Raw genomic sequence first — 26,876 nt, 5'->3', positions numbered from 1 at the left:
CATGGTTTCAGAAACTGGCCGTCATTAGCCCTCCCGTCTGGCTAGAGGCATTCATGCTTCTAGCCCTACCTCTAGTTCTTTAGTCGCAGAGTTGGAGGGTTATCCCTCTTCTGGAATATCTAGCATGAACTCTGGATCAAACCTAAGGAAATACCTCTTTAGCCTCCATCCATTGACTCTAGTCTTGTGAATTCTTCCATCTGCTTCCATTAGCTTATAGCTACCGTTGTCATAGCGCCTTTTGACAATGAATGGTCCTTCCCATCGGGGTTGAAATTTCTTGTCCTTCTTGGTGTCAAATCTGTTGTCGTATCTCAATACTAACATGCCTTTTTCCAGGCCCTTTTCCTTAAGCCCTTGATTGAAGGTGAGCCGGTGTCGCTCTGCCTGTGCTGCATAATGGTTGATTGCATCTTCCCTATCTAGTTGGATCCTTTCCAGATCCAGGATGTGGTTGCGGAGGTTTACAATTGGGCGATGTAATTGGCTAGCCATGACTCGTAAGCTGGCTATCTGTACCTCAATGGGTAGAATTGCCTCATTTCCGTAAACTAGATGGAAAGGGGTGAAACCTAATGATGTTCGGAACGTCGTTCGGTAGGGCCATAGAGCGGCCATGAGATGTTTATCCCACTCTCTTGGGTGGTTATTCACCTGCTTTGTGATGATTTTGTAGATCATTCCGTTTACCTTTTCTACTAGGCCATTACACTGTGGATAGTATGGTGTGGAATGTCGACTTGTAATGCCTAACTTTTTCATCAGTTCTCCCACCAGATCGCCTATGAACCTTGGTCCCCTATCAGATATTATCTCAAGAGGAGTGCCAAAACAGCAACAGATGTGCTCAAATATGAACTTTGCTACCTCTTGGGCTGTAATGCAGGTGGTGGCTGCTGCTTCTGCCCATCAGGTCATGTAGTCTACACCAACTAGAATGTATAGTTTACTTGATTGGGCCCTTGGTAGAGGACCGATTGCATCTATGCCCCATTTCTCAAACGGACCGTATGAGATGATAGGAGTCTGTGGTTCATAGGTTAGTGTGCAATCACTGGCCACTTGACAGGCCTTGGATGCTTTACACTAGTGATGCAAATCCCTGTTTAGACTAGGCCAAGAGTATCTTGCATGTAGAATCTTCCTACTGGTGATATCTAAAGCAAAATGACCACCACAAACACCATCATGGAAACTTGAAATTACCTCTGTGATCTCATTGGAGGTTGGTACTCGCCTGAGAATCTGATCCTTGCCTTTACAATACAAGTGGTTGTTTACAAGGCGGTATCTTGTAGCTTTCCTTACCAGCCACTGTTTCTGGCCCTTAGTGTACCCTTTCGGACATTCCCCTGTGTCTAGAAAGCTGATAATATCAGGCATAGCATCACAACCTTGAAAGAGGGGTAGTTTTAATTTGATTGCTCCTATGGGAACGTCCTGTATTCTTTCCTTGGCTAGAGCATCTGCCTCCTGATTTTCTGCCCTGGGGACATGGAATAATTGCACTACTTCAAACTTCCTTAAAAGATCTTTAACTTGGTGTAGTTGACCAAGTAAAACAAACCCAAGTGCCGTTTATTTGCTTTATCAAAAGCAGAGCATCGCCAAACACATTTAGACACAGAATCCCTTGCAAAATACACTGTTCTAACCCAAGAATTAAAGCTGCATACTCTGCTTCGTTGTTGGAGTGGGAGTGTAATAGCTGCCCGATGGAGAATACCCTTTCCTGTTGCTCATTGAAAATGACGATGCCAGCTGTGCAGACTAGTCCACTGTTCTCTTGTATGCTCCATCAAAGGAAAGAGAGTGAGATCTTTCTAGCCTAGGACTTTCTACCATTGGTGTCTCTTTTTTTGCTTCCGTGTTGACCTTCAGCTTCTTCTCATAGTGGCGATGAGTAAGAATACCTACTAGACTAGCCCTGGTGGAGTTTTCTACTTGCATGGTGTAATCAAACTCTTGTAATCTAACCAGCCATTTAGAGATCCTAGATGAGACATCCATGTGTCGCATTACATACGGAAAGACCTCCTCCATTGTCAAAATTACAAAGGGTCTAGGTAGTAGATAAGAGCGGAACTTTGTGGTAGCAAACATTAGTGCGAGCACCATGTGTTCTATTGCGGTGAATCCCTTTTTTGATGGGGTCATGACACGACTAGAGAAGTAGATAGGACGCATGAAAGAAGTTTGGGGGTCCTTTTGCATTAGTACGGCTCCGAGTGTATCACTTCCTACACTGGGGTTCACATAAAATGGCTCGTCCCATCTGGGGGGTGAAATGGTGGGAAGCGTGGCTAGGATTTGCTTCACTTCGGTAAATTGTTGCTCATTTTCTTCACTCCATGAAAAGACATCCCTGTGGGTGACTTGTTGTAGAGGGAGAACCACTTGAGATAGCAAGTGAATGAACCTGCTTAAGTATCTTACCTTCTGAAGGAAAGAAACCAACTGCTTAGCGGTGGTGGGTGATGACAAGGATACCAAAACTTGAATCTTGCTAGGTTCAGCCTCAATCCCTTTTGCCGAAATTACATGGCCAAGGAGAGTGACTTTGCTTTCACCAATGTGACACTTATCCACGTTCAACTGGCCACCCAAGGTTTGCAGCCTGGTTAGGCCATCATAGACTTTACTCAAATGGAGGGAGGGTGAATTATAGATGCAAAAATCATCTATGAAGACCCGTATTGACGTTCCAAAGTATGGTTGGAAGACAAAAGTCACATAACGTTGGAATGTGGCCGGAGCGTTGGTGAGGCCAAAAGGCATCACTCTGTAAGCAAAGAATCCCAAAGGTGTTATGAAAGTTGTCTTTTTTTTGTCTTCTTCCGCAATGCTAATTTGAAAGTATCTTGAGTAGCCATCACATACTGTGTAGCGCTAATGACCTGCCACGTCATTGAGAATTTCATCTTGGAATGGGAGGGGAAAGTGATCCCTCTTTGTGGCTGCATTGAGAGGTTTATAGTCCACACAGACTCTCCACTTGCCATTCTTCTTTGGTGTGACCACTACTAGAGAGACCTATTCTGAGTCCTCGACGGGGTAGATGAAACCTGCCTGTAGCAAATTCCTCACTTCTTTGAGTAGTGCCTCTTGTTGGATGACCCCAAGTCTTCTGAGATTTTGCACTACGGGTTTACTTCCTTCCTTGAGTTTTATGCGGTGTTGTACTACTGTGATTCCTGTGATCTTATCATAACCATCAATGAACAATGTGGTGAAGTTACCTAGCATGGAGACATATTCCTTCCTCTCTTCATCGGTTAAATTATTGGAGAGCATCCGATGTAACTTACTTGTATCCTCTAAGGATTGCGTACCTGATGGTCCCTCTTGGTTTGTCGGTGCTGCTTCAGATTGTGTCAATCTTTTTGGGTCTTTAAGGATGACCCCCATCACTTCGATGCTACTGTCACTTTCTTCGGCGGTTGTTGTCTCTTCTCCTGAGGTGGACGAATAGTCACTGGTGGACTCATCTTCTGAAGCCTCCAAGATCATGTTGCATTGCTTCCCAGTCCTCACGTTGTAGAATATGGACTTCCCTTTAGCGTCCTTCATCTGAATCATTCCGGTACTCCAGTCTTGCTTAGCTTCCATAGCCATGAGCCAGGGTCGTCCAAGAATGATAGGGTAGCCCTCCCCTTTGTGTGGCATGACAAAAATGTCTACCTCCACTTCTATATTGAATGCCTTTACTTTGACCGCGTTCACAATGCCTATGCATTTCACTCTTACATTATTTTCCATTTTGGCTCGGCAGGGTGCCGGCCTACTCACCTCTAGGCCTAGATGGTGCATCATTTTTTCACTCATGACGCATATCTGCATGCCACCATCTATGTAGAAGTTTGAGATACGTTTCCCCTTGATGTGGGCATCCATGGTTGGTAGGATGTCATCGAGATCCCTCCCAGAGATAGCCCCAGCTATCCTTGGTCTTGATTTTCTTGTACTCACCATCTTCGTCTATTGCCTCCTCATCCTTGGTGCAAGATGGAGTAATTGGGGCCAAGTTATCTTTAGGCCCTGCATCAACACATCCTGAACTAAGTCATATGGTTTAGCATACTCACCTAGTGAAAAATCCATGATGTCAATCTTTCATCGCGGCTGAGATGCCTGCTTGCTAGACTCGCCTTTTTCTTTCATTTTCTCTTCTTTTTGAGAGGTTTCTTCGTGCCTGGCATGCTTCACTCCCATGGCCTCCACTTCTTCTACTTTTGCTTTCCCTTTGTGCTTCTCTCGAACTGGTTCTTCTACCTTTGCCTTCCCTTTAGCTTCCAAGATAATAACACTCACTGCTTGGTTTACAGTAGGTGGTGGGGGCAACGGTGGAATAAGAGGTTGTGGTTGTGGTTGTGGTTGTGGTTGTGGTTGTGGTTGTGGTTGTGGTTGTGGTTGTGGTTGTGGTTGTGGTTGTTGTACAGGTGGTCGACGGATTTGGATCGGTGGAATCGGTCCTGGTTTTCTAGGTGGTGGTGGCCTTTCCCTTGGCGGAGAGATCTGATTCTGTCTCCCTCCTCTATTGAAATTCTGCCTTCTTAGATGTGGGTAGTAGTACATGCCATGGCCGTCTTCTCCGTAATTATAGCAGTGGTACTCTTGGTTTTGCCTTCATTGTCCTCTCCCTTGCTCTAGATTTTTGACAGGTGCATGCCCTTGCTGCACCAGATGCACGGATAAACTCTTGAGTTGGGTAGTGATGCGACTCAGCAGGTCTTGCTGCTCTTCGATACCTCTTGTGGCTGGGCTCTATGAACGATTGTTGCAGTCATTAGGATTAGTCAAACTGAGCTTGATTCCTCTGACTCATTGACTCTTGCTTGCATGCGCAGCTTCTTGTCTTTAAGACGGCTACTTCCACTGCCAACTCATATGTTGCAGGAAACTTTCCCTTCACCTTCTCCTTAAGCGGCGACCACAGGCCAGCAATGAAACAGGTCCTTCTTCAGGAAATTAGGCGCTCCTTCACCTTCCTCCAGTGAGGCAACCCATCTCTCCCACAAATCCACAAACTTGGACTCGTAGGTGGCATACTCTAGCAGATCCCCCTGCTTTAATTCCGTTAGTAGTTGTCATAGCTTTTCTGAGGTTGTGCCTCCACCAAACCTCTTCACAAAGGCAGCACGTAATACATCCCATGCATTTTTGGTAGCTTGGGGCAAAGCATTGTACCAAGACTTGGTCTCTACTTTCATCAGTAGAGGAATTCGTAGCTGTGACGCGTCGTCATCCTTGTTGGAAACCACACAAGCGATGTCGAAATCATCCAGAAAGTCGATGGTGACGTCTTCTCCCTTATTTCCATTGAACGTGGGGAAAGAAACACTTGCCATGGTAGTGACTCACGAAATTACAAATTCTTTTTTTTTTTTAATAGATTAATGACAGTAGCGGCTCATAGCGGCGTTTTACAGGGTTGGGTGGATAGATAGGATAAAGATGGAAACATTGAAGGACTGGTGGTAATCCAATATGAGGAGAATGATAGGGTTTGGGGAGCTAAGAATTTCTCCTAGCACCGCAGCACCAAACATTTACACAATCTTCTGTTGGTAGAAGATTTTCCTATCTACATAAATATTCACATGCATATGTTGCAAAAACCTAAACGGGAACGCTGTTGGCCCGTTTTCCATCATGCACAGAGGATGGAGCACTTACTTATACTCTTACCGTGCCGGTGTTGATGAGTCGGCACATCCACAGGAGGTCGTCGCCTTTCATAGGCTCCACTTTTCCTTCGTCGCTCAGCACGTATGGGGTGATGGCGACGCGTCTAACGACTCCTAGTCTTTTGGCTAGCAGTAACTGCAGATAATTATCATAGCCGGCGCATTGCATGAACTCCACTCCATTCAGTTGTAACTCATCTCCAGCCCATTGGGTTTCACCCGTGGTGGAGAGCTTCTTCAAGATGAGTTGTACGGGGAGAGGAGGAAGACCCTCCACCAGTCCTCCAAAACAGTGAAAGCAGTAGCCGAACCACTCTTCCTTAGGGCATGGAAACCTTCTTACCACTTATGCTTCAGGATTGTCAAAATGGACTGGCAATACTCGCATGCGCCGTGTGAATCGATAGGCGACCTTCCGCCACTTAGCCTCGGATGACCTTCTCTTTGGCAAATGGGTCCGACCCGGCTTTCCAAACTTGAAGCACTCGCGTGGCCAGATGCTTATTCCTTTGGGGTCATGGGTTTCCAGACTAGCTTAGCCTTTCCTTACCTTTGGCTCGAGCAGCCCCTTTAGGCCATTTTGGAGTAGAGGTTATACCTTTGATTGCAGTTTCCTTAGGAAAGAGAGGCCTTACCGTTTTCTTTCCCCCTTTGATATGGACAACTTCCTCGTGGTGAATGTCAATGTAGACGATTTCAGCCCCTTCGTTGATGGCACTCATTGACAGTGTGCTTTGGTTGACAGCTGTGATGGCACTTCATAGACCTCCCACCTGATGCTCTCAATTTGTGGTTAGAACGAGCAACACGAGATGGGGAGCTTATCTCTTGAATACTGACGACACTATATCCTGGCAATAGTACTTCAATGAAGGCGGCTAGTGCCTCTTTAGTCTCCTCCTCTTCTGTCCTCCAGTTAGAGAATTCCTTCAGCCATTCGTCTATGATTGATGATGTGCGTTGCTTTCAGCATTGTAAACTGAAGGTTTCCGAGAAGCCCTCCTCAGTGGGGGGCACCAAATGACGAGCGCAAAGCGCGACATGAACCCCGACGGCCTCGAAAATGCCGGGAGCCGATGCACGCCGCAAGTCGGTAACGGTGAAGCAAACAGAGGGCACCACCTAGCTTTGAGCGGCTAGGACGCAGACAACGGTGATTTGAAATATCACAGACTCTCCACACACACACACACACACACACAGAGAGAAAATGGTAGGTGATGAAAACCCTCGGGGGTGTGAGAAAGAATTATTTTCTTGCAATATTTACAGCAACCTTATTTTTGGCGAGGTGGCAATCATGGTGATAGAGAGATAGAGGGAGAGATAGTGAGCCTACTGGTGCGTTCTCTAGAGATGACTCATCGACACAAAAATCTGGCTAACATGAGTGTGTGTGCATCGACCATTGGAGTCGAGATGTAGACATAGCTTCTTTTACATAGTACAAATTCCCAAAGAAAATCGCTACACTAAGTTTCCTCTCTCATGATGCAAATGTTGCCAATCCTTCCCACCAAAATACTACCAAGTGCTGACCTCTAATGAACTTGTCCCCCCCCCCCAATAGTGACCTCTCATTGCCTTTTTATAGGTGCTGGCTGCTTTACATTAGGGTAATCTGATTAGATTAGGGTAATCTAACCAGGGGAGACAAAGCATGGCGGTGGGCCCTAGGTGGTGTCTTGGGAAATATTATAAGGAAAACCTCTAGGTGGGCCTTTGTGACCATCACCTAGAGAGATGAGAATTTATAAAATTGGGATTTTTACAAGATTTGGTTTCAAACTGGAAAAATGATGACAACCTATGGATTTTTACTGAAGAGGGCGTCGTGGATGCAATGCAGGTGAACGGAGGCCTAGCTGGTGCGTCGGTGTAGCGCATTCGTCACTTTCGGGGTCGATCGGGGCATGCCTTCAGCGCCTTGCTTGTTTTGATGTCGGCGACGCGCGACTTGACCGTCTCCTTTCTTTTTGTCGATGTCGTCAATGTCCTTTGGTTTTTTTTATGTTTTTTTTTGTGTGCGTAGGCATGCGCGTGTATGTGTATATGTGAGTGCGTGTATGCTATATGTATGGGTGTATGTATGTGGGGTCAAGTGAGTGTGTGTGGGTGTGTGTAAACGGAAGTGGGTGCGTGGGAACAAGGAGAAAGGGTGTAATTACACATATAATATATGTGTTATTTATATTTTTTTCTTTTCTTTTGCTCTGGCGATGGCCGACACAGACGCGAGGGGGGGGGGGGGGGGGGGGGAGAGGGTGTGCGTGAGGGTATGAGAGGGGGTGGAGGGGCATGGGGTAAGTGTGTGTGTGTGTGTGTGTGTGTGTGTGTGTGTGTGTGTGTGTGTGTGTGTATGTGTGTGAGAGGGAGAGCGCGGCACCCTGTGGTGGTGCCTGCACAGGCCGTCAGTGTGAGAGGGGGAGAGTAGAACGGGCTCGCCTGCGGGCTATGGTGACACAAAGGGCGCGAGAGAGGGAGAGTGGGATGGTGAGGGAGGGGAAAGGGAGTGTGTGAGGATGGGGGGGGGAGAGAGAGAGAGAGAGAGAGAGAGAGAGAGAGAGAGAGAGAGAGAGAGAGAGAGAGAGTGCCCCGTGCACTGCGCCTTCGGGCTTATGAGAGCGCGAGAGAGGGAGAGTCGGATGGGCCCTCCTGTCCGACAGAAAGCAAGAAGGGGGGGTGGGAGAGTCAACAGAATGGGGAGGCAGTGGTGAGTGGTTGTAGAGAGAGAGAGAGAGAGAGAGAGAGAGAGAGAGAGAGAGAGAGAGAGAGAGAGAGAGAGAGAGAGAGAGAGAGAGAATATTATGGTGGGTTCCTACACAGGGGGAAAGAGAGAGAGAGAGAGAGAGAGAGAGAGAGAGAGAGAGAGAGAGAGAGAGAGAGAGAGAGAGAGAGAGAGAATATTATGGTGGGTTCCTACACAGGGGGAAAAAGAGAGAGAGAGAGAGAGAGAGAGTGAGTGAGAGGGGGCGGTTAAGAGGAAGAGGGTATGTGGAGGGGGTGAATTGAGAGAGAGAGAGAGAGAGAGAGAGAGAGAGAGAGTGTGTTATTCTATTCCATGCCCACGGAGCTGCTCACTCAGAGGGGGAGAGAGTGAGAGCTAACTAAGGGAGGGGAAGATAGGGGAGGATAGGGCGGTGGTCCGCAGGTGGGAAGAAAACAAGAGGGGAGAGATGGAGGGGAGAGTGAAGCCGAGGGGGTGTGGACAAGAGGGAAGAGAGAGGGGTGGAGGTATGGCGGCCCGCTGGGTTGGGATATGGACGAGTGAAGAGAGAGAGAGAGAGAGAGAGAGAGAATTTACAAAATTGGCGGCCCTCTAGGAAATAGAGGCAATGGAAATGTTTTTTTTCTGTGCCCATTGTGCCGAGCGATGCAGCGACAGGGTAAGTGAGAGAGAGTTTGGCGGAGCCAAGCACCAAGAGAGAGAGGGCTCTGTCTTCTGGCAATAATGGAGAGATGTGGCCAAACTGGTGGCGCCCCGCCAGTGGTTAAGCCTAGACGGGTGGTGAATGTTAAACAAAAAAAACTTTTTTTTTTCTCCCTTTGTTTTCCCTTGGTAATATGCTCTCCCCTTCTTGGGGTTTGGTTTTCGCGGTCGCGGTTTCGAAAACCGGCCGCCAATGTCAAGTGATTCACAGTTATTACCAGTGGCCCTAATGCAACTGTGCGCAAAGACAAGAGTGGATTGATTCAAGTCGGGTGTGGACAGATGTGCGGGATACATTCGTACTTCCGCATCATTGTGAACAAGTTGTGTTCATACACGATCCACTATGGACAAAAAATGATGAGAATGATCTGTCTAAACCCCGCTAGCTCTATGTCGTTCAAGTTGCTCCACGTAGCAAGCAAGTGTATGAAGGATTGGATGTTGAGCTCGAAGAGTTGATTCATGAACAAAGCGCAGGACCGACTCCAACTTTTTAATTTTAGATTTTGAGGTGGATGTCAGCATTGAGCAATTGTTTGAACCTAGAGATGAGGTGTCAAAATAGTGAAGCTGATGCGGAGAGCGACAAAGAAGTAGAGTTCGATGACGAAGATGTAGAAGTACAGATTGAGATAGACATCTTTGGTGCATCAGATCTCATAGAGGATGAGAGATTAACTAATGACTTTTGCTAGGAAACCTTTTAAAAATCTCTTTTTATTAGTCTACAATACACTTTAGATTTTGGTCGTTTAGGTAGCAGTTTCGTTGATTTGTTTCATTTGTGTAGCAATTTCATTGATTTGTTATTTGTATTGATTAAGCATTTCTTACATAAACTAACGTATTTTGTGGGTGTTGTTTGTGTATGATTAGCCATGGCCGATGACAATGAGCCATACTCTCCTAGTTTTAGTTTTCCAGTCACTCTGGTCAGCATGTCACCAGAGCAGATCGTGATGGCACATCACCTTTGGGGTGCAGGTACCTCTAGACCTACTATGGCCGACCCTACACCCGGGACTAGTGTGGTCCCTACATCGAGCGGCCCCACACCTCAATCTAGTGTGCCCCCTACGCCTAGGACTCATGTCCCCTTTACACCGACGGGTGGTTCATCCTCGAGACGACGTAGCCGTCGTTCTGGAGACGGTGGTTGCTATGGTAGCAGTTCTATCGATGCGTCCACACCACCGAGAGAGCGTCCACCACTCTCTTCAGTAGATAGTTCACTGATGGGCACACCATGTACACCTTGGAGATCACATGAGCATGATCCTAGCAAGGTGTACAGGAGCAGGATGGGGATGTTGTGGCAGATAGGGTGGGAAGGAAATACGACAGAGGACGCATAGGAGTGGATTGGGATTCCACGAGAGACACAAGACAATCCCAATAGATTTCAACAGCAGAGAGATGCAACCAGAGCACGTTTGGAGTCTGCTGGAGCGTCACATCTTGGGAGTGGAGGCTACAATATGCTTCAACATGAGTTTGTAAGTATTATACGTATGCTTTAAATTATTGATAATATATATGTTATTTGAAGATTTATCTAATGATTGAACCATAATTTTGCAGAAAGTTGCCGTGAAGCGCCCTTCGACACACCAAGAGGAGAAGTATGGGTACAAGCATGGACTTGTGGCCCTTTTGACCCAGCTGCAGGAGGAGGGAGAGGACGTCGATTGGGAGGCATTACCATGAGGGCTTCTCACTCAGTGATTATTTGCATATGTACAGTTTTGTAGTACTTATGTTTATGGTATGGTTAAGGTTTGACAGTCAACTTAAGATTATGGTTTTGCTATGATGGTATGACAATCATATGATGGTTATGGTTATGGTTATGGTTATGGTTATGGTTATGGTTATGGTTATGGTTATGGTTATGGTTACGGTTATGGTTATGGTTATGATTATGGTTGTACAAGGTTATGGTTATGGTTTTGCTATGGTTATGGTTATGGTTGTGCAAGGTTATGGTTTTGGTTTTGGTTCAGGTGATGGTTATGGTTTTGCTATGATGGTATAGCAATTGTGTTATGGTTATGGTTTTGCTATGGTTATGGTTATGGTTTTGCTATGATGGTATAGCAGTTGTGTTATGGTTATGGTTTTGCTATGGTTATGGTTCTGGTTATGGTTGTGCAAGTTTATGGTTATGGTTTTGGTTCAGGTGATGGTTATGGTTTTGCTATGATGGTATAGCAATCGTGTGATGGTTATAGTTATGGTTATGGTTATGGTATGACAAGCAAGTTATGGTAATGGTTATGGTATGGCAAATAGGTTATGTTTATGGTTTTACAGTTTTTGACTCATGTTTTAATTATGTTAACAAGTTATGTTATTCTTACAATTTTGCTAATTGCCATACACTCTCTCTTTAGCGTCAGCTTGTAGGTGGAGTGCGGTTGCTTGTGCACTCTTCCTTTGGGCAGAGAGGGTTGTTTTCTTTTGCTGCAGTACATGCAGCATTAGTTCCCAGCCCTTTCTGCCCAAAAAAAATTTGCAGGTTTTGGCCGTCGATATAGGTGACGGTATCACCGTCGGTAGAGCCAACGGAATGAGCGTCGAAATTTAATATATTAATACCGGTGCTTATTACGCTTATTATTCCGACGCTTATTCAAAGGCCTATTTCGACACAGGCCATACCGATGGTCATATCGACGCTACGATATCGGCGTCTCTTTTGAGGCTTATTTCAGCGCTTTGTAGTTTAAAAATTAGTGCTATTTCATCGGTACCTGCGTCGACTTCTGCGCGACGTCTTGTAGTGTCTTTATCAATACAAGGGTGGAGGGTTTCATAGCTTGCTTGTAAGTCTCCTTGCAACCAAGCCTCCTACAATGTATATAATGCATAATTATTATAATAATATTATAGGTTTTCAATAAATTTTTCCAACAATTACCTCATCATTGTCATCAAGGGCAATGACCCCTTGGACGAGACCCGTGTAGAATACACTTTGAGGATGCCCCTCCTTGAGCAATGTTTTAATATTACTCACATCATAACCATGGGTGCTCTTAATAGGAGTGTCATTCATGAATGCCTCATTCTAAAAGATTGACAAATTGAAATGAAAATTAGAATAAGAAGCAAGAAATACATAAAACACTAAGATATATACAATACCATTTGTTTTTCAATCTGGTTAGGAGCGACACTTTGATCAATGTTGTCGCCTTGTGCGTAGCAACGCTGCCTCTTTGCATCGACCACCCCCTTGCCACATTTCCCGATGTCATTCCTATGTTCCAAGACCTTCATATACACATCTTTGACTTGCCATGGCAAGGGACCAAGTTTTCCAAAATCGAGAGGTGGAATTTGCTTCATATTTGCCTCAATAAAATCGAGAATTTGATTCGATTTTTCTCGACTATTGCGTAGATTAATGGACGAAAAATCCTCCTTGTCTTGCCCACAAAAGTCGTTGACTAATAAAGACGAGGTTATTACCTTGTGGTCCTAATCTCCGTGCACCTCTAGACCGAGGTGTGCGGGGATCGCACCTGGGTAGAGAATGTGAGGTTGTTAAAGCTTGTCATGTACTTAATAGTGTGTAGTTATAACAACTAGAGTGTTTTAATTATATGTTGCATCATTGGTAGATAAAGTATGGATGATAGGATGGCGTGTCCTTGTGCGCATTGCAAAGCATCAGATCTATCGAAAACAAAAAATCTATGACCAACACATACGCAATCACAGTCTCTTTCCGATAGAGCAAGTACAAGACCTGCATTATCGATCTCATGGTCTAGAGATTGAAGGTCAAAGTCCACAAGTAGATATTGCTCCAACTTCATCCCAGAGAAGACGATTTTCAAACGAGCAGCCATTGACTTAGTCCTCCCAACCAATACCTGAAGTGGCATTTCAAGAAGTAGAGATGGAGCAGATGTTGGACGCGTTCTTTGACATGGATTCCAACATAGAAGGAAACAGCATTGAACGCAGTACTGTGGACCAACCTTAGCCATCCCGTTCATATCGACGGCATGATAGCAATGATGAGGAGGGCGAGATGATGCAAATTGTTGCATGCATGCTGCTCTACACTGGTGCAAAAATCTCAGTTCTCCATACCGCATTGGCAATGCTTAATTTGCAGTCTGTCTATGGTTGGTCTGACGCCTCAGTCTCACAGAGCTTTTCAGGTAAACATATTTATCCTAAGCATGGTAAAGTGCAAATTACGGTTCATATAAAATGATCAAAGGGCTGACTAAATTCATGTAACATCAGGTTGCTGAATGAGCAAATCTTGCCAAAAGGGAATCACATGCCCCCTACCCGTCCAGGCGTTAAAAAGCTTCTTACTAATTTGGGCTTGGATTATCAGAACATACATGCATGTCCTAATGATTGTATACTTTTTGCAATGAGTATGCAAGCCTGGAACAGTGTCCCAATTGTGGATCAAACAGGTACAGGGAGGACCCACAAGGAAAATTTATCCCTGCAAAGATCCTTCGACACTTTCCTATCATTCCAAGAATAAAGAGCATGTTCAGGTGCAAGTCCATAGCTGCTTTGATGACATGGCACTCAAAATACTAGATCGACAGATGATGTTATGCGGGTACCTGCTCTTGTGCATGAAAGCACATAGAGGAAAGTTGGCCTACATTTAAGAACAAGCCTCGATGTATCCGCTTTGGTCTGGCAATGGACGGAGTAAACCCATTTGGATTATGGAGTTTGTCATGGATCACATGGCCTATTTGTCTGGTTAATTATAATCTTCCACCATGGCTAGCTATCAAGAAGGGCCATCTGTTGTTGTCATTGATCGTTCCAAGAAAGTACAAAGCAAATAACATGGACGTCTATCTGGCACCACTTATGGAAGAGCTCCAAATCTTGTGGACAGGAATCGATGTGGTTGATATGTCCCAATCAATCGGACGACGGAATGTACATGTGCAAGGCATTCTCATGTGGACCATGCATGATTGGCCAGGGTTTGGTGAGTGCTTATGTAAGTGCCTTTAAAACCCTCACACGCATGTGATTCATGGCTATGTCAATGCTTTTAAATATTAATATGTGAGGAGTTACTCGGGCAATCATGCATGTCCGAAATGTGGTCCTCGACTTGGCTTCCGCCGCTCTGAGCATTTCAGCAAGACACTTTACGAGGAGCATGGTATATTTTTGCATGAAGGACATGAGCTACGTGGACCAAACATATGCAAACATGACATGCATCCACTGAAAGCGAGCGATTGGAAAAACATGTGGCTGGAGAGGGGAGATTGGATGCCACCTGGAATGAAAAGACTTTATATTTTCCATGATCTCTTGTACTGGAGTGACCTGTTGATTAATCATTTGCTCGATCCAATGCACATCTTCAAGAATGTGGGGGAGATCATCTAGAAGACCATCACTGGAAAAAGGGAGAGCAAGGCCCAAAGAGATGACCTGCAGGCTGTGGGTCAAATGCCAGAGATGTGGCCTCGACTTAAACCCAATGGAAAGTGGTCTATACCAAAAGGTCCATGGGTTCTGAGTCGCATAGAAGAGCAACAAGTGAAGAAGACTATATCTTCATTCAAGACTCCCACAGGGTGCATGTGATGTTTGAAAACGGCTTTTACGAGAGATGACAATCTCAGTGGTCTTAAGTCCCACGATTGGCACAAATTTTTACAGTTCATCTTACCAATTTCCATAAAGGGTTGTTTGACAGATGAAATTAGAAGAACAATCTAAAAAATCAGTGAGATGGTACTCTCGATCAATTCAAAAGAGATAAGAGAAGACAACATCGATGCAGCACGCTTAAATGCTACTGAAGCAGTGTGCATGGTGGAGCAGTACTTTCCAACAAACATTCTTACCATCCAAATGCATGTACTTGTGCATGTGGTCGATGAAATTGCAGTTACGGGGGTGGTCCATAGCAGGTGGATGTTCTTCTTGGAGAGATTTATGAAGACTTTTAAGGGGTTTGTTCATCAAAGGGCTCGCCCCGAGGATAGCATGGCTGAAGGATGGCTTGTACAAGAGTCTCTTGTCCTCATCAATCAATTTTTTGTCTCAATTGATCCAGAGATGCCCGAATGTGGACTATGAGGTCAACGTCAAGGTGACATGGGTCGAGCCGTAGGGACAACGCATCGCAGGGACAAGGCATCGTTAGGAAGATGGACATCACAATGCAAGAAAAGGTTATGAGATTTTGCCTTCTCAATTCATACATCAGGCAAAAGTGGCTAGAGAGGTACGAAGAGAAAAAGAAACAACGTTTGACAGATTGCCTTCAATTAAAGTGCAACCGTACAACTAGAAACCTTCCTTTTCTAGACCATCTTCAGAAATTGCCTAACTTTCCAATTGGGCGATGGTTAGTTGCGACACTCTCTGAGGCAAAGAGGAGTGGAGTGTTGATTACTGAAGAGGAAGAGGAGATGTCAAGGGGTTGCGATTGGCATGTACATTTCACAACTTCCTTTTCGAGCTCCACATGAAAATTAGTTTGCTTTAATAACTTTTAGTCTGTTTCAATTTTGTGGCTGGAGTATCACAAATATGGAGCTTTGTGGTCGCATGGGAAGCACTTCATAGTGCAACGGATCAACGAACAAAGGGTCACTTTCGAGAGTGGTGTTAGGGGCAGCTTCGTCTAAGAAAGCAGGAGTGGTGCCAGGGATGAGAATACAGAGACTAGCTAGCTTGAATACTTTGGCTACATCCAAGACATCTTGAAGATTATCTTTAGAAAGTTTGATATGTTTATCTTTGATGTCAGGTGGTTCAAAGTTATTACCAGCGGCCTGTTGGGGTTAAGGCCTATGTGCCTTGACCGATCGCCCAGGTCATGGGCGCCCACCCACTGTTACCCTATACTTATAGTGAGTATAGTGTATAGGGGGATCTGCCACTTCACAGTGTCCCCACCCACATCGTGTGTGTGTCTCCTTCTCTCTTTGACTCTCCGTCTGTGGTGCTCGCCGATCCCCTTCAATTGGTATCAGAGCGTCAATGTGGAGGGAGCACGTGTGTGCACAGTCACGACGACAGCGGAGAGCCAACAAGCAGTAGAAGATTGAGTTTGAAATTCTGTGCAAAAGCTTGCTGTGAGAATCTCGAAGAGAGGTCAACTGGGTGTATCTCTGCTTACGAGCTGGGGATTAATCAAATAGAACTGGAGCAACTCAAAGCCTGCATAATAAGCTAGCGCTATCTCAAGTCTGTAGAGGCCGCTTGAGGAAATTTACAAGGCAGCACTATTGAGCTCTTCAGGCAAGCACGAGAGAGCTTCGACAACAAGCAGGTGTTGTGAGTTTGAGGAGAGACCAAAATCGTTGCCTGCAGGAGTAGCACAGTGGATTTTGGTGGAATATGCTATTCTCCACGGCTACAGGTGCATAGAGAGTGACTCTCTTCATTGGTGGTGCACACATACTTCGGCATCGGCAAGTGGATCTGTGGAGGAAGCTGTCCTCGCTGCAAGAGAGCCAGTCATCTCTCTCAAGGGAGGGGAGTGCGTAGGAGATTGACGACGCTCCTCCAGATTCAAGCCAAGAGACGAAGTACAGGTACTGGGTTTTCACTACAGATTGCTCTAGGTGCTGGGTTGGCATAGAGCGTGTTTTGTGATTTGCGAGGCTATGTATGACATTGTGGAGAGCTGTTACACTCTAGTCTCCTGGATTTCAGTTCCAGAGGTGTTGCAGTGTCCTGTCTACTGGCTTTGGTACCTTGCTTTGCCACCACAGGTGTACAGGTGTGACTTCTCTTCAGATGGGAGATGTACTGTAGTGACTCGATGTCATGCATGGCAGTGTCTTGTTAGCCGGTTTGTGCTCATGTATGTACACTGTGGGAGCTCTTTGTATGCTCAGTGATCTGGTTGAGCTACTCCCAGATTGTTTGCCATAGGATTTGGCATCTTATTTCCTTTGTTGTTTTGGGTGTGACTTAGTCCCCGTACAAATAAGACTCTGTCCGATTTGTGCCAGGAGTTTTATGCATGTTGTGACAGTGTTTGTAAGATATATAGTCATGCATTGACTTGTTGCTTGCGGATAGGTTTTCCGCTTATGCGCTCACAGGTGGTCACTCTGATTGCATTGCTGGCCGGTTTTATGACAGAGGTTTGTAGCACAGGTTTTGTGCAGGCAATTTGATGCACAGATTTGCAGGGATTTGACCATGCATGTTGAGTGCTAATTGATTGCGCATTGGCTCTTGTTGAGCGGTTGATCGACTTATGGTTATTTTGGGTAAGATAGTCATTTTACGTCGAAATTTATGTGAAATTTTCCCAGTATTTTGTGACATAATGTGCATGTTTCTTGCTTAGCTTGGATTGATTTTGGCACTCAGTTTTGGCTTTGAGAGTGTTGGTTACACTCAGAGTTTGTGTGCGGTGTTCTCTGCAGGTGGGAGATTTGTGCGTGTGTATGCATCGATACTGTACAGTGTGGGCTTGGTGATTAGCTCACAGATGTATGCTCTATGACGGCGTGTGTGCAAGTGATCTTCAGACCGAACAAGTCCTAACTTCTTGGAGAAGTTTTGGGCTGATTCTTGATGCGCTACAGTTGGTAGTGTGGGGCTGAATTACGGACTGTTTTTGGCCATGCAAGAGGGCTGAGAATTTTGTAATTTTTGGGCTGAATTTCAGGGCTGATTCGGTGAAGATTATGCACATGGTTGTGGTCATCATGAATGCGTCTTGTAAGTAGTGTGTTTGTTTGCAGTGTGATACTAGAGCAGGCGAGGCTTGTATTGACATTGCGGGAGCTCTATTTTGGAGTGTGTCTCACATGTTTTACATTGTGTTTCTAGCCATATTTGTAGACAGTTTCCAGGTGTTGTTGATGAGGTGGTTTTGCTATCTAGCTTGCTACTTGTGCTCATGGCAGAGACAGGTGATCGATCAGATTGTGACCTCTCACAGATGCGCGTGTTTGATGGGTCAGACTTTGCGGCATGGAGAGATTGTATGCTTGATGCACTGACACAACGAGGGTTGCATCGACCATTGAGTGGTGATGCAGGTAGAACTTCAAACATGTCTGACGAGCAGTGGCAGGAGCTAGAGGAGATGGCACTATCTACGCTCTCTTTGCACCTTGCAGAATCTGTATATGCTCTTGTTATGTATGAGACTACTTCGAGAGCACTTTGGTGCAGATTACATGATATGTATGATAGATCTGAGTCATCAAGGACTCATGTGAGACATGTACATTCACGAGTACGCCGACAGGTGACATGTTGGTATTGTGGTCATTCTGGACACATTAGACGGTGTTGTTTTTGTCGTATGCGACATCGTAGGAGACATGGCAGTCTCAGAGATGTATGTAGTGATGCCATGGACTCAATTGCTTTGACAGTTGAGGCAGATGTAGTGTCGGAGTATACTAGTGACGGGGATCTCACTTTTACCTCGAGCTATGCACGAGATGCTATACATGTGGATAGTGCACTCCCTTCGCAGTGGTTGCTAGATGCAGATGCTATGTTTCATGTCACGTCGCATCGTGAATGGTTTTGTAGCTATTCTAGCGGGATGCTTGGCAGTGTACGTTTGACCGATGGATTGGTGCATGTGATAGCAGGTGCAGGAGATGTGAGACTGTCATTACCGAGTGGTGCATCTTACTTGTTACAACATGTGCGCTATGTACCAGATTTGACAGTGAGTTTGATCTCGATTGGTCAGCTTAGAGATTGTGGATGTCAGAATTTGCTTCGAGAGCGATATTTTGTGATGCATTTGGGTTCACTAGTGATTGCGAGAGGTGCCAGGAGTGATCTAGGTTACCCATTGCATGTGGATCACGGGAGAGACAGTGTTGTCTCTGTGATCATGCAGCCAGGTAGACAGCGAGAGAGCAGGCAAGTCTCTTTTGCTTGTGGGTTGCAGGATGCTTTGCATGGAGTGCAGAGGAGTGACCTTGTTGTGCAGATTGCGTCTACGAATGCACAAGTAGAGCGGGACAGCTCTAGTGAGTCACAGCGGGATGAGTCATCAGAGGTGATGACAGAGATGACTCACATGGATGCTGAGATGTCGGCTATTGTGGAGTCATTTCTTGATATGCTTATGCCAGAGCTTGATGCAGATTCAGGACAGATGGATACTCTTGGTATACATGTGATATGCGGTGGGCACGAGGAGTCACTACAAAGCTCAGAGTCAGAGTGCCATGGTCTCTATGATAGGGGATAGGATTGCCATGAGTTGCGTTCTGAGTTGGAGGTGGCAGAGGTTGCCAGGGTTGCATCAATGTTCGGTGTCCTCATGTACGAGATGCTGATCTCGAGGCCTGACATAGCAGCTGCAGTGGGAGCATTTACAGCAAGGTTGATTAGTTGTTCGATGACTGATCTCGGCATAGACCCTAGGGGAGGTTTGCAGGTATTGGACCGATACTTGCAGGGGTGCATGAGCTCTTGTAGACTCTTTGCAAAGCTTGGAGCTAGCTCTGTGTGGCTTCCACAGTGGGATGTTTGTCTATTAGTAGAGCCAGATGTACTAACTCATCGAGACTCAGTGGGCATAGGTTGAGAGAATCTCTCACCTTCTATTAGTTGTACACTAGTAGATCTTGCTTAAAGGCACATTGGCCTTTAAGTGGGAGGTTGTTGGGGTTAAGGCCTATGTGCCTTGACCGGTCGCCCAGGTCATGGGCGCCCGCCCACTGTTACCCTATACTTATAGTGAGTATACTGTATAGGGGAGCTGCCACTTCACAGTCTCCCCACCCACATCGTGTGTGTGTGTGTGTGTGTGTGTGTGTGTGTGTGTGTGTGTGTGTGTGTGTGTGTGTGTGTGTGTGTGTGTGTGTGTGTGTGTGTGTCTCCTTCTCTCTCTCTCACTCTCCGTCTGTGGTGCTCCCCGATCCCCTTCACGGCCCTTATGCAACTTTGCGCAAAGACAAGAGTGGATTGATTCAAGTGAACTCTAGGCGGGTGTGGAAAGATGTGCGGGATATATTCGTACTTCTGCAGCATTGTGAACAAGTTGTGTTCATACACGATCCACTATGGACAGAAAATGATGAGAATGACTAAACCCTGCTGGCTCTATGGCGTTCAAGTTGCTCCATGTCGCAAGTAAGTGTGTGAAGGATTGGATGTTGATCTCGAAGAGGTGATTCATGAACAAAGCGCAGGACCGACTCCAACTTTAAGCTTAGATTTTGAGGTGGATGTAAGCATTGAGCAATTGTTTGAACCTAGAGATGAGGTGTCAAATAGTGAAGTTGATGTGGAGAGCAATGAAGAAGTAGAGTTCGATGACGAAGATGCAGAAGTACAGATTGAGATAGACATCTTTGGTGCATCAGATCTCATAGAGGATGAGAGATTAACTAATGACTTTTGCTAGGAAACCTTTTGTAAAGCTCTTTTTATTAGTCTACAATACACTTTAGATTTTGGTCATTTATGTAGCAGTTTCGTTGATTTGTTTCACTTGTGTAGCAGTTTTGTTGATTTGTTATTTGTATTGATTAAGCATTTCTTACGTAAACTAACGTATTTTGTGGGTGTTGTTTGTGTATGATTAGCGATGGCCGATGAGGATGAGCCATACTCTCCTAGTTTTAGTTTTCCAGTCACTCCGGCCGGCATGTCACCCGAGTAAATGGGCTCCTTTTTGTCTCAGTTCACAACAGAGCAGATCGTGATGGCACATCACCTTTGGGGTGCAGGTACCTCTAGACCTACTATGGCCGACCCTACACCCGGGACTAGTGTGGTCCCTACATCGAGCGGCCCCACACCTCAATCTAGTGTACCCCTACGCCTAGGACTCGTATGTCCTCTACACCGACGGGTGGTTCATCCTCGAGACGACGTAGCCGTCGTTCTAGAGGCGTTGGTTGCTGTGGTAATGGTTCTACCGATGCTTCCACACCATCGAGAGAGCGTCCACCACTCTCTTCAGTAGGTAGTTCACTGATGGGCACACCACATACACCTTGGGGATCACACGAGCATGATCCTAGCAAGGTGTACAAGAGCAGGGATGGAGCTGTTGTGGCAAATAGGGTGGAAAAGGAAATACGACAGAGGATTTGACAGCTCTGTACGATTCAGTTTGGTCACACTGTGATGGAGATTTGGGAAAATCTCGATCTTGAGAGAAAGAATGACATCGTCGACGCCATTCAGAGAGAGTACGGGTCGGGAGAGGGGTACAATCAGGTCTCAAACGCCTGGATTTTGAGCGTGGTGAGGTCCACAATGTCACACCGTCGGTCAGAGGCCAGAGACAGGTTCAATGAAAGTGGCAAGCTGGCATGGTTGGACGCAGAGGAGTGGATTGGGATTGCACGAGAGACACAAGACAATCCCAATAGATTTCAGCAGCAGAGAGATGCAACTAGAGCACGTTTGGAGTCTGCTGGAGCTTCACATCTTGGGAGTGGAGGCTACAATACGCTTCGACATGAGTTTGTAAGTATTATACGTATGCTTTAAATTATTGATAATATATATGTTATTTGAAGATTTATCTAATGATTAAACCATAATTTTGCAGGAAGTTATCGTGAAGCGCCTTTCGACACGCCAAGAGGAGAAGTATGGATACAAGCATGGACTTGTGGCCCTTTTGACCCAGCTGGTGCAGGAGGAGGGAGAGGACGTCGATTGGGAGGAATTACCATGAGGGCTTCTCACTCAGTGATGATTTACATATGTACAGTTTTGTAGTACTTATGTTTATGGTTTATGGTTACGTTTATAGTATGGTTAAGGTTTGACAGTCAACTTAAGATTATGGTTTTGCTATGATGGTATGAAAATCATCCGATGGTTATGGTTATGGTTATGGTTATGGTTATGGTTATGGTTATGGTTATGGTTATGGTTTTGCTATGGTTATGGTTATGGTTATGGTTGTGTAAGGTTATGGTTATGGTTTTGGTTCAGGTGATGGTTATGGTTTTGCTATGGTTATGGTTTTGCTATGCTTATGGTTCTGGTTATGGTTGTGCAAGTTTATGGTTATGGTTTTGGTTCAAGTGATGGTTATGGTTTTGCTATGATGGTATAGCAATGTGTGATGGTTATGGTTATGGTTATGGTATGACAAGCAAGTTATGGTAATGGTTACGGTATGGCAAACAGGTTATGTTTATGGTTTTACAGTTTTTGACTCATGTTTTAATTATGTTAACAAGTTATGTTATTCTTACAATTTTGCTAATTGCCATACACTCTCTAGTTATGGTTGTGCAAGGTTATGGTTATGGTTATGGTTATGGTTCAGGTGATGGTTATGGTTTTGCTATGATGGTATAGCAATCGTGTGATGGTTATGGTTATGGTTATGGTTATGGTATGACAAGCAAGTTATGGTAATGGTTATGGTATGGCAAACAGGTTATGTTTATGGTTTTACAGTTTTCGACTCATGTTTTAATTATGTTAACACGTTATGTTATTCTTACAATTTTGCTAATTGCCATACACTCGCTCTTTAGTGTCAGCTTGTAGGTGGAGTGCGGTTACTTGTGCACTCTTCCTTTGGGCAAAGAGGGCTGTTTTCTTTTGCTGCAGTACATGCAGCATTAGTTCCCAGCCCTCTCTGCCCAAAAAAAAATTGCAAGTTTTGGTCCTTGGTACCGGTGACGGTATCACTGTCGGTAAAGCCAACGGAATGAGCGTCGAAATTTAATATATTAATACCGGTGCTTATTACGTTGATTATTTTGATGCCTATTCAAATGCCTATTCCAACGCAGGCCATAAGGATGGTCATACCGACGCTACGATACCGACGTCTCTTCCGAGGCTTAGTTCAGCGCTTTTTAGTTTAAAAATTTGTGCCATTTTGTCGGTACCTGCGCCAACTTCTGCGCGACGTCTTGTAGTGTCGTTATCAATACAAGGGTGGAGGGTTTCATAGCTTGCTTGTAATTCTCCTTGCAACCAAGCCTCCTACAATGTATATAATGCATAATTATTGTAATAATATTATAGGTTTTCAATAAATTTTTCCAACAATTACCTCATCATTGTCATCGATGGCAATGACCCCTTGGACGAGACCCGTGTAGAATGCACTTTGAGGTTGCCCCTCTTTAAGCAATGTTTTAGATGTATTACTCACATCATAACCATGGGTGCCCTTAATAGGAGTGTCATTCATGAATGCCTCATTCTAAAAGATTGAAAAATTGAGATGAAAATTAGAATAAGAAGCAAGAAATACATAAAACACTAAGATATATACAATACCATTTGTTTTTCGATGTGTTTAGGAGCGACACTTTGATCAATGTTGTCGCCTTGTGCGTAGCAATGCTGCCTCTTTGCATCGACCACCCCCTTGCCACATTTCCTGATGTAGTTCCTATGTTCCCAAACCTTCATGTACACATCTTCGACTCGCCATGTAAGGGGCCAAGTTTTCCAAAGTTGAGAGGTGGAATTTGCTTCATATTTGCCTCAATAAAATCGAGAATGTGATTTGATTTTTCTCGACTATTGCGTAGATTAATGGACGAAAAACCCTCCTTGTCTTGCTCGCAAAAGCCATTTTCGAACAATTCTCTAATTTTCACCATGCCCTTATTAAAGGACACCCATGCCTCACGATAATATTTTACAAGAAAGGCTTTCCCCACAGTGGTGTACATTTCCTTAACCTTCCTAGGATAGAATATTCTATCATATGTTATTGGCCGTGCATCATTAGTAGGGGTACCAATATTACTTACATTAGGAACATTGAGAACATCGGGCAAAGTAGGTTTGTCTTGAGATTGGAGATTGTATTCTAGAGCTTCGTTCCCTAAGTTCTTACTCATATTTTGTGATGAATGGAGACTCGATGATGTTTAAGCCTTTGGAAAAAAAGTGTGACCACCCTCTAATACTCTATTGGACCAACCTACCAAAGCATGCCTATGGGCCACTGACCTTATACCTATTTCATTCCAGCCTTCAATGGTCATGTAAAGGAAATGTTTTCCATTAATTAAATTGGTTAAAATTGCCTCAGAGTAATGAGATGTACCCAAAAACTTTTTAACAAATTCAATCACTGCTGGAGTGTCCCATGCCACAACCGAACTAATGTCAATGTTCACATTTAAAGAACTGCACATTGCACAACTCACAAGAGTGAAAGGGAATAATTAAAACACTAAAGCTAAAGACAAGACAGGAGTGAAATGTTTTATGTTTTTTTTTTTGCAAAACTCACAATTGTCAGTGGATAGTATTAAGACCAACAAAAATATACACCAACCTCGAGCTCAGACCGAGCCTTGAGGGTCAAAGGATTACAAGTTTTCTGCTTGACAGAGAAACTACAACTACTCCTAGGCTTTACTTATTACAAGATGTCATCATGACATGTATTGTTCTAGACCAATCCTCTGAGGCTTGTTTCCCTCCATCATGTGGATTGTCACTCTGCTCTCTTGTATGATTTCACAAAAGCTTGCCACAACCAGATCCCCCTCAAACACGCGGTGGTTTCTTGCTTGCCAAATCTGGTGAAAGAAGTAGTACCTGATTATTCGAGTGCAGACAAGAAGAGCAGCACGTCCCAACCTGTTACTACCACAGAACAGATCAGTCTTGAAAAACTTAATTTGCCACGTCCTTTGAATCCACTTGCATATTTTCCCGACCATGCTACTGATTGCCTGGCATCCCAAGAAGAGGTGGGCAAGGTCTTCACTAGCTATTCTGCACCCCGAGCAATGATCGGACCCAATTCCTCTTTCTTGTATCTTTACACCCGTCGGTAGAGCACCCCACATCACCTTCCACAGAAATATCTTCATATACTGAGGCCACCTTGGCTTCCAGATGTTCTCCATGACTCCCTCCCACTGTTTTTCCGTCCAGTGCCTCTTCCATAATTTGTTGAGGGGCCTACACCAATTAGCCTCGTGCATTAATGCATGGTAAATGCCTTTAGAATGTGGTTTCCAAAAGAGGCTACTCCTGGGCCATCTCCAAGCGTCCCATTCAAAGTTGGATTCACAAATTGGCATCACCACCTTATCAAGCTCTTTCATCACTCTGTAGTCTAGTAACATCTCAAAACCATTCAATTGAAATTGGGTGGCTAAAGAGTCAGCAGTTTTCCAGCACTTAGTGTTGCCATCCCAGAATTTCTCTAGTCGAACGAGCCCCTTATTATTCACATTCCTGGCCATTTCTATCCAATAGGGGCTTTGTGGGGGCCCCAATATTTTAGAGAGCCAAGGGGACCAGTGCAAAATGAAGTTCTTAAAGTATCTGGTTGCTTCCCCCCATTCCAAAACCTCAGCTGCTCTTTTGCACTTCCTCATCAGTTCCCCTAAGAGTCCACCATATCTAAGATAAGACCACTTCGGGGCGAGAAGTTTGTCATGCATCACAACCCCCTTCCACTTTCCCCCTTTTGATCCCAGTTTTACTGCATCAAGCATTTCCTTGGTCATGATAGCCCAAGCTTGGTCCTGTTTAGCCAGTGAGACCATAAATTTGGCACAAAGGGCCTCAGCATGGGATATAGGGTTAAGAATGCCGAGCCCTCCTTGGTCTACCGGGCGAGCAAATACCTCCCATCTAACCCACTACCATGGCCGGGAGGTTTTCGTGTTGTTCTTCCAAAGAAACCTTTTCACTAGTTTTAAGAATTCTTTCTAGTTACACTTAGCCTTCTTGAGCACGGGGCTGAGGAAAGCAATATACGGGATCATAAAAGCGTTAATCACTCTAATCTGGCTTTGGAAGGGAAGGAGAACAAACTCCCATCTTCTCATTTTTGAGTATTTTTTCAAGTACCCATTGAAATCTTTGCATGTGGGTTAGGTTGATAAACCACTTTTGGTATGTACAAAGTAGTGCGTATATGCATGGTCATATGTTCAAAAAGATGTAAATACATGCATTTGGGAGCTTTTCAAAGTGGTTTTAAATTCGAAAAAAGATGCAATGTGTACACATTGTGAATAGTCAGGTTCGCGCGCTAGCAGTCGGACACATGTACATGCCCGTATAGGGTATCGGGGCCTTGGATATGGTTTTAGGTGGCTTATTTTGGTTCTAGAGAATGTGTTTGAACTCTCTAGAATGTAAATAATGCAAGCGAGAAGTGTGGGTACTCTCATCCCGCTCAAGAAGTTTGGGACATGCAGTAACTGTCTATTTGCGGCGCCTGATCTGCGGTGATACGTGCATCGCCCTAGAAGTGGTTAAAAATAGAATGTGGGGATGTGGCAAAGTTCTTTGGGTATCAAGGATCAAGCATGAGAAATTTGGTGAATTTTGGAGTCCGTTTGGGGTTTTTCCTGCGAAAAATGCCCGCCAAGGGTCAAAACTCGCCAAAACTGGGCCAAAAAAGGTCAAAAAAGGTGTGAAAGGTGTGTGGGAGGGAGCAGGGTTCCTACACGTGGTCTAGTGCAGTCCCGTTGCGTTCGCGTCCTATTTTTGAGTGTGTGGAGGAGTGAATGAGATCTTTCTCTCTTCAATTTTGCACTTGGAAGATTCTATGGAAGTTCTGAGGTTTCCATGGATGCGTGTGTGCAAGGAATTGAGGGAAGAAGGTGCGGCTTTCTGAAAGACTATGTGACCCTGTATCGGTGCCATTAGGGTTGGCGCTACTCTAAAGAGTCCAACAGAGTGGAGTTTGGTGAAGCTTTTGCAAGGGTTTGAGAGTGGCCTTTTGTGGCTGGATTTTTTGGCTTTTTGATGGTTTTTCTTGTATATTTTGGTCACCATCAAGCGTGATTTCAAGTGTTGATCACCTCGACTCA

General features: G+C 44.9%; 1 pseudogene; it reads right to left on the bottom strand.

Moving 5' to 3' along the window:
* Window positions 1–11,787: 11,787 nt before the first annotated feature.
* LOC147422253 (uncharacterized) lies at window positions 11,788–24,227 on the bottom strand (annotated as a pseudogene).
* Between the last annotated feature and the right edge of the window lie 2,649 nt (window positions 24,228–26,876).

This window comes from Adiantum capillus-veneris, chromosome 27, assembly GCF_014529385.1.
Source record: "Adiantum capillus-veneris isolate H3 chromosome 27, ASM1452938v2, whole genome shotgun sequence".
NCBI classification, from domain to species: domain Eukaryota; kingdom Viridiplantae; phylum Streptophyta; class Polypodiopsida; order Polypodiales; family Pteridaceae; genus Adiantum; species Adiantum capillus-veneris.
This window is presented reverse-complemented; position numbering and strand designations above follow the sequence as displayed.